Genomic DNA, 12,401 nt, shown 5'->3' on the forward strand with positions numbered 1-12,401 from the left:
ACCCCGAGTCCCTGGGCTCTGATTCTCACGGAGTTGATTTCATATCTGCTCAAATCCAAGTTCTTTGTCATATAGGGGCTTCCTTGATTCTGTTCTACCTCTGTCCTTCTTCCCCTCACTTATGTCCTTCTACTGTCTGTGCCGGGTCAGCTCTTCAGCTGGGGAAATAGTTCAGTGTGGCTTGTGTTGCAAAGGCAGCCTGGAAGCTGCCTCCTCCCATTCTCTCCCTCATTTCCCAAAGTTCCCTAACATTAATGCCCCTTTAGATCCAGTGGAAGCCTCACCTCCTCCAGGAGGCCCTTCCCGCTGACTTCATTGAGCACAAACACTGTTCCATCCGGGGGCAGCCTACGTCAACAACCTGAACTTTGATCTTGTACTTCAGTTCGTTCAGAGAGGTAGCCAAACATGTAGGAAAGATGGATCAGGGCAGAACTCTAGCCTTGCTAATTCCCTGCAGGAGGTTCTGTAGCCTTTCTGAGCCTGCACTCACTTGTAGGGGACACTGCTGGGTTTTGCCTCCTGGTTCTCCTGTGCTGCCTCAGTGGCCCGCTCATCAGTTTCTCTAGCACCTGGAGAGCAGGTTTCTAGAAGGTTCTGCCAGAGTAACACCACAGTGACTTCTCCACCCATGAATGAGCGATGCTGTGTCAGCAAAGCCTGGACCTCAGCCTGGGTGGCAGAGGACTCTACACTGGGGGCCCTGTCTCAGTCTTACTGGAGTGGGCATCCTGATACCTGCATTCCTATAGCCTTCAGAGTTCTCTCTTAGCAGCTAATCCTTCATTATTCTAGTGGTCTGTTATAGTCAGTGAGTTTTTATATTTTCTTGTTGAAATTACTGCGTGGTTTCTCTCTTCTGATTGGGTCCAGAATGACATACCCTCTATGTTTGCACACATACTTTTGCTCTCACCCATTCCTCCCTACACTGAGATACCACCTCCAAGGTGCTCAGGTCAGGAAGATCCCACTGGTTCTCCAAGGCCCCTCAAGCTCTCCGCTCACCTTGCCTTCTCCCTGCCCTGAGCCTTGGAACACAGATAATTCATTTCAGTGCACCTCTAGAACTCAGCATCGTTAGTTAATGTACATGTGTTTCATGTCTTCAAGAGCCTATAAGAGGTGGTTGTCAATTTTGGCTGCACATTTTAATCATCTGGGGAATCTTTAAAAGAATAAACTGATTCTGGTGCTGTATCCCACCCACAGAGGTTATGACCTTTTTTTAATAGAAGTATAGTTGATTTACAGTGCCATGTTAGTTTCAAGTGTACAGCATGGTGACTCAGTTATATATATATATACACATATATGTTCCTTTTCAAGTTCTTTTCCCTTACAGGTTATTACAAAATATTGAGTATAGTTCCCTTTGCAATACAGTAGGTCCTTGTTGTTCATTTTATATACAGTAGTAGGTATATGTTAATTCCAACCTTCTAAATTATCCCTCCCCCACACCTCTCTTTCCCCTTTGGTAACCATGTTTGTTTTCTATGTTAAGCTTATTTGTATCATTTTTTAGGTTGCACATATAAACGATATTATACTTGTCTTTCTCTGACTTCCTTTACTCAGTATGATATCTCTAAGTCCACCCATGTTGCTGCAAAGTGGCATTATTTCATTCTTTTTATGGCTGAGTAATATTCCATTATATATATATGTGTGTGTGTGTGTGTGTGTTTGTGTGTGTGTGTTTGTTCAGTTCTTCAGTCATGTTCAACTCTTTGCGACCTGCTGACTGTAGCCCACCAGGCTTCTCTGTCTAGGGAATTTTCATCGCAAGAATACTATAGCAGGTTGCCATTTCCTGTTCTAGGGGATCTTCCTGACTTTGGGATCTGAACTGCGTCTCTTGTGTCTTCTGCATTGGCAGGTGGATTCAAAGTCATATATATATGTATATATAACATTATATTAATATATGTGTATTTATATACATACCTCACCTTTATCCATTCATTTGTCTATCTCCTTTAAGTGAATCAAACATGAAGTCAAGGTTCAGAACCACTGGGCTATAAGCGTCTTGAAGCCAGGCTTCTACTTACTCCTAAGTGATCTCTCTGCTCTATGCCACCTGGTGGCTTACTCTTGCCCATCCTCACACATTGCTAGAATTTATTTAAGTCTGTCTCCTGGTTGGAAGGGAGCAGTCATGCATGATTCATTGTAGTGAAGACAATACTGGGCAGGTAGTAGGGGAACTGAGGACTGTCGCAGGCACTTTGCACACGTTGGCTCATTTATCCCTCTCAACAACGCGAGCCCCTGTCCTGGTGTCATTGGGCTTCCTACATGCTGTCTAGCACACAGTGGACACTTCCTAATTGTTGGCTGGGTTGAAGGAGATGCTTCAGCAGAGTAGCATCTGTGGCATCTCTCCAGCATCCACCTCACTCCTGCCCTGTTGCAATGGCAGCACTGAAGTTTGGGGGGTTGACTTGAGTTCCAGGGATGGACTCTATTTATTCAAAGCTAATGAATAATTCACCTGCCAATGCAGGAGGCACAAGAGACACAGGTTAGAGCCCTGAGTCAGGAAGATCCTCTGTTTAGTCAAAGCTGGGTTTCCCTTTAGCTCAGCTGGTAAAGAATCTGCCTGCCATGCAGGAGGCCTGGATTCAATCCCTGGGTTGGGAAGATCCCCTGGGAAAGGGAAAGGCTACCCACTCCAGTATTTTGGCCTAGAGAATTCCATGGACTGTATGGTCCATGTGGTTGCAAAGAGTTGGTCATGACTGGGCGACTTTCACTTTCACTGTCCATCAGGCTGTTTTGTCTCCATTGCTCCAGTGACTGAATCAGGCATGGACTTGGGATTAGCCATACCACGTGAAGCCAATCAGCACCTGGCATCCAAAAAGCCACAGGGTTGGTCTAGGGATAATCAGGAGATCAAGTCTAAGCCAATGAGATGAACAGAGAAGCTGGCTGGCAGCCTCTGGACAAGAGCTTCCATCTTCTCTCTAGAAGGTTTCTGGAACCTACTCTTGCTCTCTTTCCCTGGGGATCATTCTGTGAAGATAGAAGGCTGAGAGTGGCTGCAGCCATCCCACAAGCAGACCAGGGATAACTAAGGCAATGCCTGGAGCGGGGGCAGAGCCAGGAGGGTACAGCAGGCTGAGCGAATCCTGAGTAGACCTCCTCACTGCTTTACTGCAGGATGTCTTCAGCTGTGGGAGCTGGGCATCCATCTTTCAGGGTTTAATCTGTTTTGACTCACACTGCCCAGAATATCTTCACATTGGAAATGAATGGACAAAGCTCTATCAAAGTGCTCTGTCCACAGGTTTGACTTTGAGAGATGACCTGAGATGATCTCTCAGGCCATGGCTTTGGGTATGGGGTAGCCAATCTGGGGGTCTTTGGATTTAGGTCCCTGGGGCCCTCATGGTTAAGGTGCCCCTCACAGCCATCAGCATGGTCCTGCCCTACTGAAAGAACACTTCTGTTACCCTGCAGGAAGAAGGGTATGAGCCTGGATCTGATTGGTAGACTGCCACACTCCAGGGCATGCAGGTGGTTATCTCTTTCCTGCCTTGTCTCCCACTTGGAGCAGCAGATCCAACAACAAGTCTCAATGACTAGGCGGGAACTCTGTGCCCAATGCCATGTGAAGTCCTCAACATACATCATCTTACTGAACCTTCATAGAGCTCTTGAGAGGTAGGCATTTCCTCTATGGTTAAAGAGGAACAAACTCAGGTTTAGAGAGAAGAAAGTGGCCAAGGTCATCTGAGGAGTAATTGGTGAAATGTAGGCTTCTAGAGAGTGAGTGTATCCATCCATACTCAGGACCAGCTGGTCATCCTGGTGGTACTAGGCAGCCCAGTCTATAGTGTGTGGCTGGTACTATGGAGGAGAGCATGGAGATTCCTTAAAAAGAAAAGAAAAAAAAAAAAACAAACTAGGAATAAAACTACCATATGACCCAGCAATCCCACTACTGGGCATATACCCTGAGGAAACCATAATTGAAAAAAAGACATGTACCCCAATGTTCATTGCAGCTCTATTTACAATGGCTAGGACGTGGAAGCAACCTAAACGTCCATCCACAGATGAATGGATAAAGAAGCTGTGGTACATATACACAATGGAATATTACTCAGCCATAAAAGGGACACATTTGAGTCAGTTGTAGTGAGGTGGATGTAGTCAGTGTAGTGAGGAACTCGGAGCCTGTTATACAGAGTGAAGTAAGTCAGAAAGAGAAAAACAAATACCATATAGTAATGCATATATATGGAATATAAAAAAATGGTACTGATGAACCTATTTGCAGGGCAAGAAGAGAGACACAGACATAGAGAGCAGACTTGTGGACACAGTGGGGGAAGAAGGCGGGACAAATTGAGAGAGTAGCGTTGAAACACATACGTTACCATGTGCGAAATGGATGGCTATTGGGAAGTTGCTGTATAAAACACAAGGAGCTCAACCTGGTGCTTTGTGATGACATAGAGGGGTGGGATGGGGTGGTGGGTGGAAGGGAGGTTCAAGATGGAGGTCACATAAGTATACTTATGGCTGATTCATGTTGATGTATGGCAGAATCCAATACAATATTTTAAATCAGTTATCCTCCAATTAAAATTAAATCGGAAAAAATAGAGTGTGGCTGGGAGAGAGCCCTTGTGGTCTGCCACCCAGAGCCCCTCAACTGCTCACTCACCATTCACCATCCTTTACACTCTCCTGGGTGCCAGAACATCTTCCTACACACTATTTTCACTCAGCAAAACAGCCATTCTATTTTTGACTTAAGAATCCTAGACCTGTGATGCACTCTATTTATTAATGGCACGTCTCCAAGAAAGCAATTCAATTAGCATTGTGCAATAGGAGGCTAGCAAAAACTAGAAATATATTTGCACTCAGAGGTGGTTGTGATGCAGGATTTAAAAAAAGAGTGTATACATATACTGAAAAATCTTTCTGTTTAATATCTAGGGTGTCTGCACACACCACATGGCTTCTCTGCTAACATTTAGACATACACACGCTCATGAATTATTGTAAGAAAAGAAAATTACCTGATTTCCAAACACAAAGAACCTTTTCCAAATATTTACAAACACAGATTCCTAAGGCTAGACCTGCATACATTTTTAAAGTGTTTGCTGTTTGCCTAGCATTCAGCTGATGATAAGATAGGACTGTGTTTTCCAGGAGCTCACATTCATTTGGGAGAATAAAGTATAGACACTGGAAAAGTAAAATAAAAATATAAGAGTAAATTGCCAGTTCAGTTGATTTCCTAAGGCAGTGCATGATTAATTTCCAAACACATGATATAGAAAATACATCTAACAGATCAGAGGGGAAAAATAATAGCAGTGATTTATTAAGTCCCCAGGGCTGCCCTGGTGGCTCAGATGGTAAAGAGTCTGCCTGCAATACAGGAGACCTGGGTTTGACCCCTGGGTCCAAAAGATCCCTTGAAGAAGGGAGTGGCTACCCACTCCAGTATTCTTGCCTGGGAAATCCCATGGACAGATGAGCCTGGTGGGCTACAGTCCATGGGGTCACAGAGACTTGAATATGACTGAGCTACTAACACACACAGGTGGTGCTAGTGGTAAAGAATCCACTTGCCAATGCAGGAGACTCAAGAGGTGCAGTTTGATCCCTGGGTTGGGAAGATCCCCTGGAGAAGGAAATGGAAACACACTCCAGTATTCCTGTCTGGAGAATACCATGGACAGAAGGACCTGGCAGGATATGGTCCATAGGGTCGCAAAGAGTTGGGCATGACTGAAGCAACTTACCACACACACATTGGGTCCTTAAAACATGACGATGTTTTCCCCAGGGTATTTTATTTAATAATGCTTAAGTGGCAGGATAGTACTTTTGAGATCATAGTCTGTCTCTTCTGATTTCTTCCATCTTACCCTCAGTTTAAACACATCTCTATCTTGTGCTCATTGCTGCAAGAACGGTTGACAGGAGGGAGAGAAGATGGGGCTTGGACCTGAGTCGCTTCCTCTATTTCATTTCAAGTCCTAAATTTAGAAGGGTGGGGAAGATGTATCTTTAACATCCATGGAAAATAGAGGGTGAAAAAAACCCTGCCTTTCCCCAGTCTAGGAGATGATACCCCAGACTAGGGGGTGGCAGGGGAGGGGTGGATGGATAGGATGACAGAGATGCAGAATGAGGGTGAACACCTGGAAACAGCGTGTGATGTTGGGAGAGAGAGCGAACCTGGCACATCAGGATAGATGGAGAGAGGGACCAAGCATGGTTTTACGAGATATGAGAAGCAGCAGAGGTATTTCTGTGTCCCTAAGACAAGGAATTACACAGAGCACTGATGACCCCGAAGGACCACTAATGACTGAGGATCAAAGAGATGGACACCGTTTCAGTAGACACCTACATGGAGAGATGACTGGAGGCCCCTCAACACCCTAGCCCCTTATACATCCCCCTGAAATCAGCTGGCACCCTAAATGGCAGCCCACTCCAGTATTCTTGCCTGGAGAATCCCACAGACAGAGGAGCCTGGCAGTCTACAGTCCATGAGGTTGCAAGAGTCAGACACAACTGAGTGACTAAAGAAATGGGAGAATTCCAAATGTGCCAAGGTTGAATCCCCCCACTCAGATAGAAGAGGGACTGGAAGTGACACTAAGATGGATGTGGAAAAATGACTTTTTTCTTTGTGAATTCAGATTCTTACCCGCTAAACTACAACTTCTTTTACAGATGATGTTTTCACAGCTAGGTAACTTGCCTAAGGCCCTACAGGCAGAACTTAGTGAAACTGATTCAGACTCAGGTTTTGCTTGCTCTCAAGCTTTTGACCTGAGTGCCATACAAGACATATGGCTGGGAGGGTTCGAGCAGAATTTCTTGGAAGATCTCATAATTGGGCTGCTTCAGAAAGATGAGGACAGGCTGGAGTTGATACAAGGCTGAGGGTGAATGTCCAATTACACGGAGTTCTGTAGACAATGAATGATTTCTGCAGCAACTCCCGATGATTTGTGTCAAGTTTACTGGGAAACATAGTTCTCCTGAAAAATAATAGTCTTTGGCAAAAGTGATTTAACATAGCTTGTGTTATTCTGAGCCAGAGTTTTCATTCAACTTTCTTTCCACTGAGAGGTGGGCCCACCAACTATACACATAGCTTTAGAATCAATAATATTCGCTTTCCTCTGAGTAAAAGACCTGTGTTGTGTGAATGGACAAAGTAGCGTCCCTTTGCAAAGTATGTGTGGGATGCTGCTGGTCTTTTTTTTTCCTGCTGTCATTCCCACAGCTATTTAGTCTGAGAAGCACATAGAGAGGAGTGGGGGCCATGTTCCCTCCTGCTTGAGTTGGATACTGCTCTGTGCATGGCTTGTTGATGGGGATGCCTCTCAATGAACACAATTTCACGGATGGTTGGCTATCAATTTTGAGCAATGCAAATGGTGAGACCATTCGAAATCTTGCTTTCTCTCATTTCAGTGATGGAGATACCCACTGAATGCAAAGACTAAGTGAAGTGTGTAATAGACTCCCATAAACTGTGGCTTGAAAACCTGCACACAACCCCAGGGTTTAGAACTGTAGTTGTAAGGACTGGTGGTCAGGGATGCTCTGCCCTCAGGGCTGGCCGTGACACAGTCTCAGCAGGCTTTCTTGATCCTTTGGTTGCTATGCCTCCATCCTTCCAGCATTTTCAGTCAACATTTACATGGTGGGTTCTAAGTTCATAAGAAACATATGACTTCTGGGATGACCCCAAAAGTCAGTACTTTGGCGTTAGGCACCTAGATTCACAGAACTGGAAGGGCCCTCATATATCAACCTGAATGGCTCTGCCATTCTCCAGGAGCACAGAGGCAAGACAGTCTTCAAAGACCCAGAGCAAGTAAGCAGCAACAGTGAGGGTCTAGAATTCTTTTCTGACTCCAGATTCAGCCCTCCCATTAAACCAAGATGCCCAGTGGGCCAGTCATTATCTTTGGCCTTAGCTTGACTTTGTCTGATCTGGGGAAGAATGCCTGGGGAGTCTTGGCAAATGGTTTGACTGCAGATTCCAGAATCTTCTGGCCTTCCTTGCTTGGCTATTAAATGTCATCTGGTTGTACACATCTCTAGAAGCAGAGGAGGGTGTAGCAGTGTAATTAAGGCTGTGGGTGACACAGTTCTCAGCGCAAATCCAGGCTCTAGGTGACCCTTCCCAAGGTCCTTATGTTCTTTGAGTCTCAGTTTCCTCATGAGCAAAATGGAGATGATAATTACATCCACAACACAGGGTTATTAAAGAGAAGACAAGCCAGAGCTGAGCACAGTGCAGGAACTCAAAACTAGCAGTTTGGGTGCCAGCAAGAACCAAGGAGCTCTGAGATGAGATGATGTCATGGGAGTCTTCTTTTTCTTCAGGGGTCTCCTTCTCTTTTTTTCTCCTTGCCCTAGTGTGTCTCTCAGAGAAGTTAAAATGATACTTAGAATTAAAATGGTCTTTTTGCTCTAAGACCCTTGTTAAAATTTTCTAATTAATGTAACTTTCAGAATGAGATTCAAAGTTAAAATTGTAACTCAGTTATCCTGTATTTCCACACATAAATCACCAAATTTTAAAGCTGATTTCATCTGTGTTGTCTTTAGACCAATATACCCTTATGCCAAATGAAATCTAGGGCCTAGAATCATCTTTACTTGATTTTTAAATACAGATAATGCTAAGAGACACTGTGTTAGTCACCCCTGTGTGTCAGACGTGAGCCATACACCTTTGTCAAAACAAACTCAAAACTGGGATATAATTCAATAACCAATAATTATTGGCCTTCTGCAGGACATAAAATAGGAGGGAAGGGGAGGGAAGGGGAGTCTTTGAGAGCAGACAGTCCTTGCCTTCTGCAAATCCATGCCTTAGTGGGAGATAGAGACCTCCATTAATAACTCCAATGAGATGGTTCCCAAACAGTGCTCCAGGAACACTAATCTACAAAGAGTGAGTTCCATAGTGAAATAAGACTGAGAAACATAGGTTAGGTAATGTCAAACTGCTTGGTTTCTTGGTGAGTTTCTGAGAGCTTTGAATAAAAAAAGGTGCATTGTGACTCTTCAGTGTGGGGCTGTGGGGATGGCTGATATGGTTTCCCAAACTTGACCTTGGCCTCCTTGTGGAACCTGGGGGACCCAAGCTTCATGAAGCCCTTGGGAAATGCCACTTGAATGTAAGGCAGACTATGCTAGCACGTGCTTCTCTCCCAGCAGCAGAGACCTCCAGGGATGCGAAATAATTTCAACACAGACTTTATTAAGAGAAATTGTATTAAATTAGACCAAGTTTATTAAGTGATGACATGCGCTCCAAGTCTGCACTAATTTTAGTGTCTGGCAAAAATAATGACCTGAAAATGTACACCAGGTCTCAGGACCACATGAGGCTCCAATTCCCCTCTGTCTGAGGAACGGATGCTATTGATTACTGCAACTTTCAGCATCATTTCTGCCTTTTTATTCCTTTTTTTGGCCATTCGTATTCTTTGCCTCAGACCCTCCCAAAAGCCACAAGTAAGTGGGGGTTCTGTGTCTGTTCCTTAACAGAGTCTAATTTTTAGAACTATCCCCTTCTCTATCTCTCTCCTGCTGCTTTGTTTGTTAAGTAGCGGGTAGGACTCAGCCAGACCAGGAGCTAGGGTAGAAGGCCCTTCTTATCCAACACCAGTGGGTGCCATCGTTAGGAAGAGGCAAAGCTGGACACTCTAGGAAGGCCAAGGTCCAGAGCGCTGGAGGAGAGTCCCCAGCAGAGGCAGAGGTCGCTGGGGACAGAGCCACAAGCAGGGAAGACAGTGATGAGCTCTGTCAAGAGCAGATAAGGCTCAGGCAGGGGGCAGGGTGGTACCTTCTTATGTGTATGTTTACAGCTATGCTTCTTCAAACACATTTAGCCATTTCATTAAAACAACTCTAGCTCTGATATCATATAAAATAAATAAGTCAGAGCTTCTCTGGTTGTCGTGATGGGGGAGAGGTGCTCTGGAGTGTCACCTGCTGGGTCATCTCTGTGGCTGGCACATCAGTACCCTTCCTGACTCACTCCCATGACAACTGAGTTATAGGCCCTGGGTGGTTGGACCCAGGGTAGAGGTCCAGGCACAAAGGAGATTATATAATTTTTACCATATATGAGTAGAACTTGAATTTTTGTTGTTAGAAGTGGATGAATAGGGACTCTAAGGAAAAGAACAAATTAATTAGTCTTTTAAACAATCTTCCCGCATGGCATGACCCAGAGAGAGACAAGGGACTTGGTATTTGTCTAAAGGCAGTGGTTTCTCAGTCAGCACAGACTGATCTTGGCCTGGAGAGAGGCTCTGACTCCAGCCCGAAAACGCTGACGCAGAGCACAGAAGTGATGGCTAGGTGGCACACAGCAGCCACACAGAGACAGAAGGACTCTCTTGAGATGCAAGGTCCATCCTGACTTCAAAAGTCCTTCTCTAGAATTAAGATATGCTGCCCGCTTGAGGCCATCCTGGCAATATTTCTTAAGTGTAAATGAAATCTCATTTTTTTTTAATTACTGGAAAAATACCCATGAAAATGAAGTTCCACTGATTACTCTGGCTTTCCAATTCAACCACAGGACACAGTAGGCTAACTGGGGCGGCAGAGTCCTGCCCAGCCTCTGAACTGGAGCCTCTGAGTGCCAGCTCTGAGTTCCTGGGAGCATCCAGCAAGCAGCTGCTAGCACATTATTTTCCATCCCCATTGTTAACCCACTGAATGGAAATTTCACAAATGGGAACTGGTTCCCTTGCCAACCTCAAAAGTACCTGAAAAACTCCCTACAATTACAGTCCCAAAAAGGCCTGTTCACACAGTGGGCTTATAATGTGCGTATAAGTGGACTTCGGAAGGCTTAGAAGCATGCCAAGGCAAGGGCTGTATTACAGACCATCAATTTCACAGCACTGTGTCCTATTGAAAGACCTTTTGATGTCTCCTCCCAAGACAAAGGGGACTTCCTTCGTAGCTCAGTCAGTAAAGAATCTGCCTGCCAAGCAGGAGACCTGGGTTCGATTCCTGAGTCAGGAAGATCCCTTGGAGAAGGAAATGGCAAGCCACTCCAGTATTCTTGCCTGGAGAATCCTATGGATGGAGGAGCCTGGCAGGCTATACAGTCCATGGGGTCGCAATAGTAGGACACAACTTAGCGACACCGCCACTCAAGACAAAAATATGGCTCCAGGGAGCATGTAAATATTAATAAGAATCCAAGCTCCTAACAAGGCAAGATGCACCCTATGGCCTGGTCTCAGCTGTCTCTCCTCCTCCCCACTCATTCTGATCCACGAACATTCCAGTGGTAGGGCACCCTGGGCATGCCGACGCCAAGCTGCTCTGCCATGGCATATGCTGTTGCTACCTTTATTATCCTAGGGAACTCATACTCATCCCCCAAAGCTCAATTTTTAAAGACTTTAAGGGATTTTTCTCCCATGCTGAAAATTCACCAAAGATTATCTTTCCTTTCAGAAAAGATACCTAAATCGTCTCTGCGCTCAGAAGCCTGGATGATGAGTTCTCTCCTACAACATCAGCCCCATCTTCCCGTGCTTGTCTTCTGACTGACTCTTTCCCAGGCTCAGAGACCTTCTTTCTGACCTAGAGATGGACCTGGCTGGCCAGGGCCTGTAGTCCTGGGGAAGGGGAGAAGGTCAGTATGTTCAGGGAGCCGTGGGGAAGCTCGAATCACAGAAGCCAAAGTGTGCCAAGGTCTTGTGGAAAATCTGCCTATTGGGTTTAGGTGCAAGGAGCAGAGAAGGAGGTAGAGGAGGCAACCAGCAGATGTTTCCAATTTACACATTCATTCAGCTGAAACATGCCAAGCACACTCCAAGTGAATGCCACCGAGTCCTTATAATAACCTTGCAATATAGGTATTACTCTAGATAAGGAAACTGGTGAGAAGGTATTAATAGGAGCTTAAGGAAGTTAGAGATTCTGCAGGTTTCCATTGCAGGCTGGGATGATGGGGATCAGATGTGGTCCCTGAGGGCCACTAGGGAAGTCATGGTAAGGTTCACGGTGACAACATGATTAGGGCCCTTTCTTTCTTTTTAAAATTAATTCATTTATTTTTATTGGGGAATGAATAATTTCTTTGCAATATTGTGGTGGTTTTTGCCATACATCGACATGAGTCAGTCATGGGTGCACATGTGTCCCCCCATTCTGAACCCCCCCTCCCACCTCCCTCCCCTACCCCATCCCTCTGGGTGGTCCCAGAGCACCAGCTTTGAGTGCCCTGCTTCATGCATCAAACTTGCACTGGTCATCTATGTTACATATGGTAATATACATGTTTCAATGCTATTCTTTCATGTCATCCCACCCTCGCCTTCTCCCACATAATCCAAAAGTCTGTTCTTTAC

The 12,401-nt window shown here is 45.2% G+C and overlaps 1 protein-coding gene across 1 annotated transcript in view; it reads right to left on the bottom strand.

Annotated features, from left to right (window-relative positions):
* The window catches only part of CLSTN2 (calsyntenin 2), a 449,021-nt gene that overhangs the window by 24,504 nt on the left and 412,116 nt on the right, over window positions 1-12,401 (bottom strand). The gene's annotated exons all lie outside the window — the stretch shown is intronic.

This window comes from Capricornis sumatraensis, chromosome 1 (assembly GCF_032405125.1).
Source record: "Capricornis sumatraensis isolate serow.1 chromosome 1, serow.2, whole genome shotgun sequence".
Lineage (NCBI taxonomy): Eukaryota > Metazoa > Chordata > Mammalia > Artiodactyla > Bovidae > Capricornis > Capricornis sumatraensis.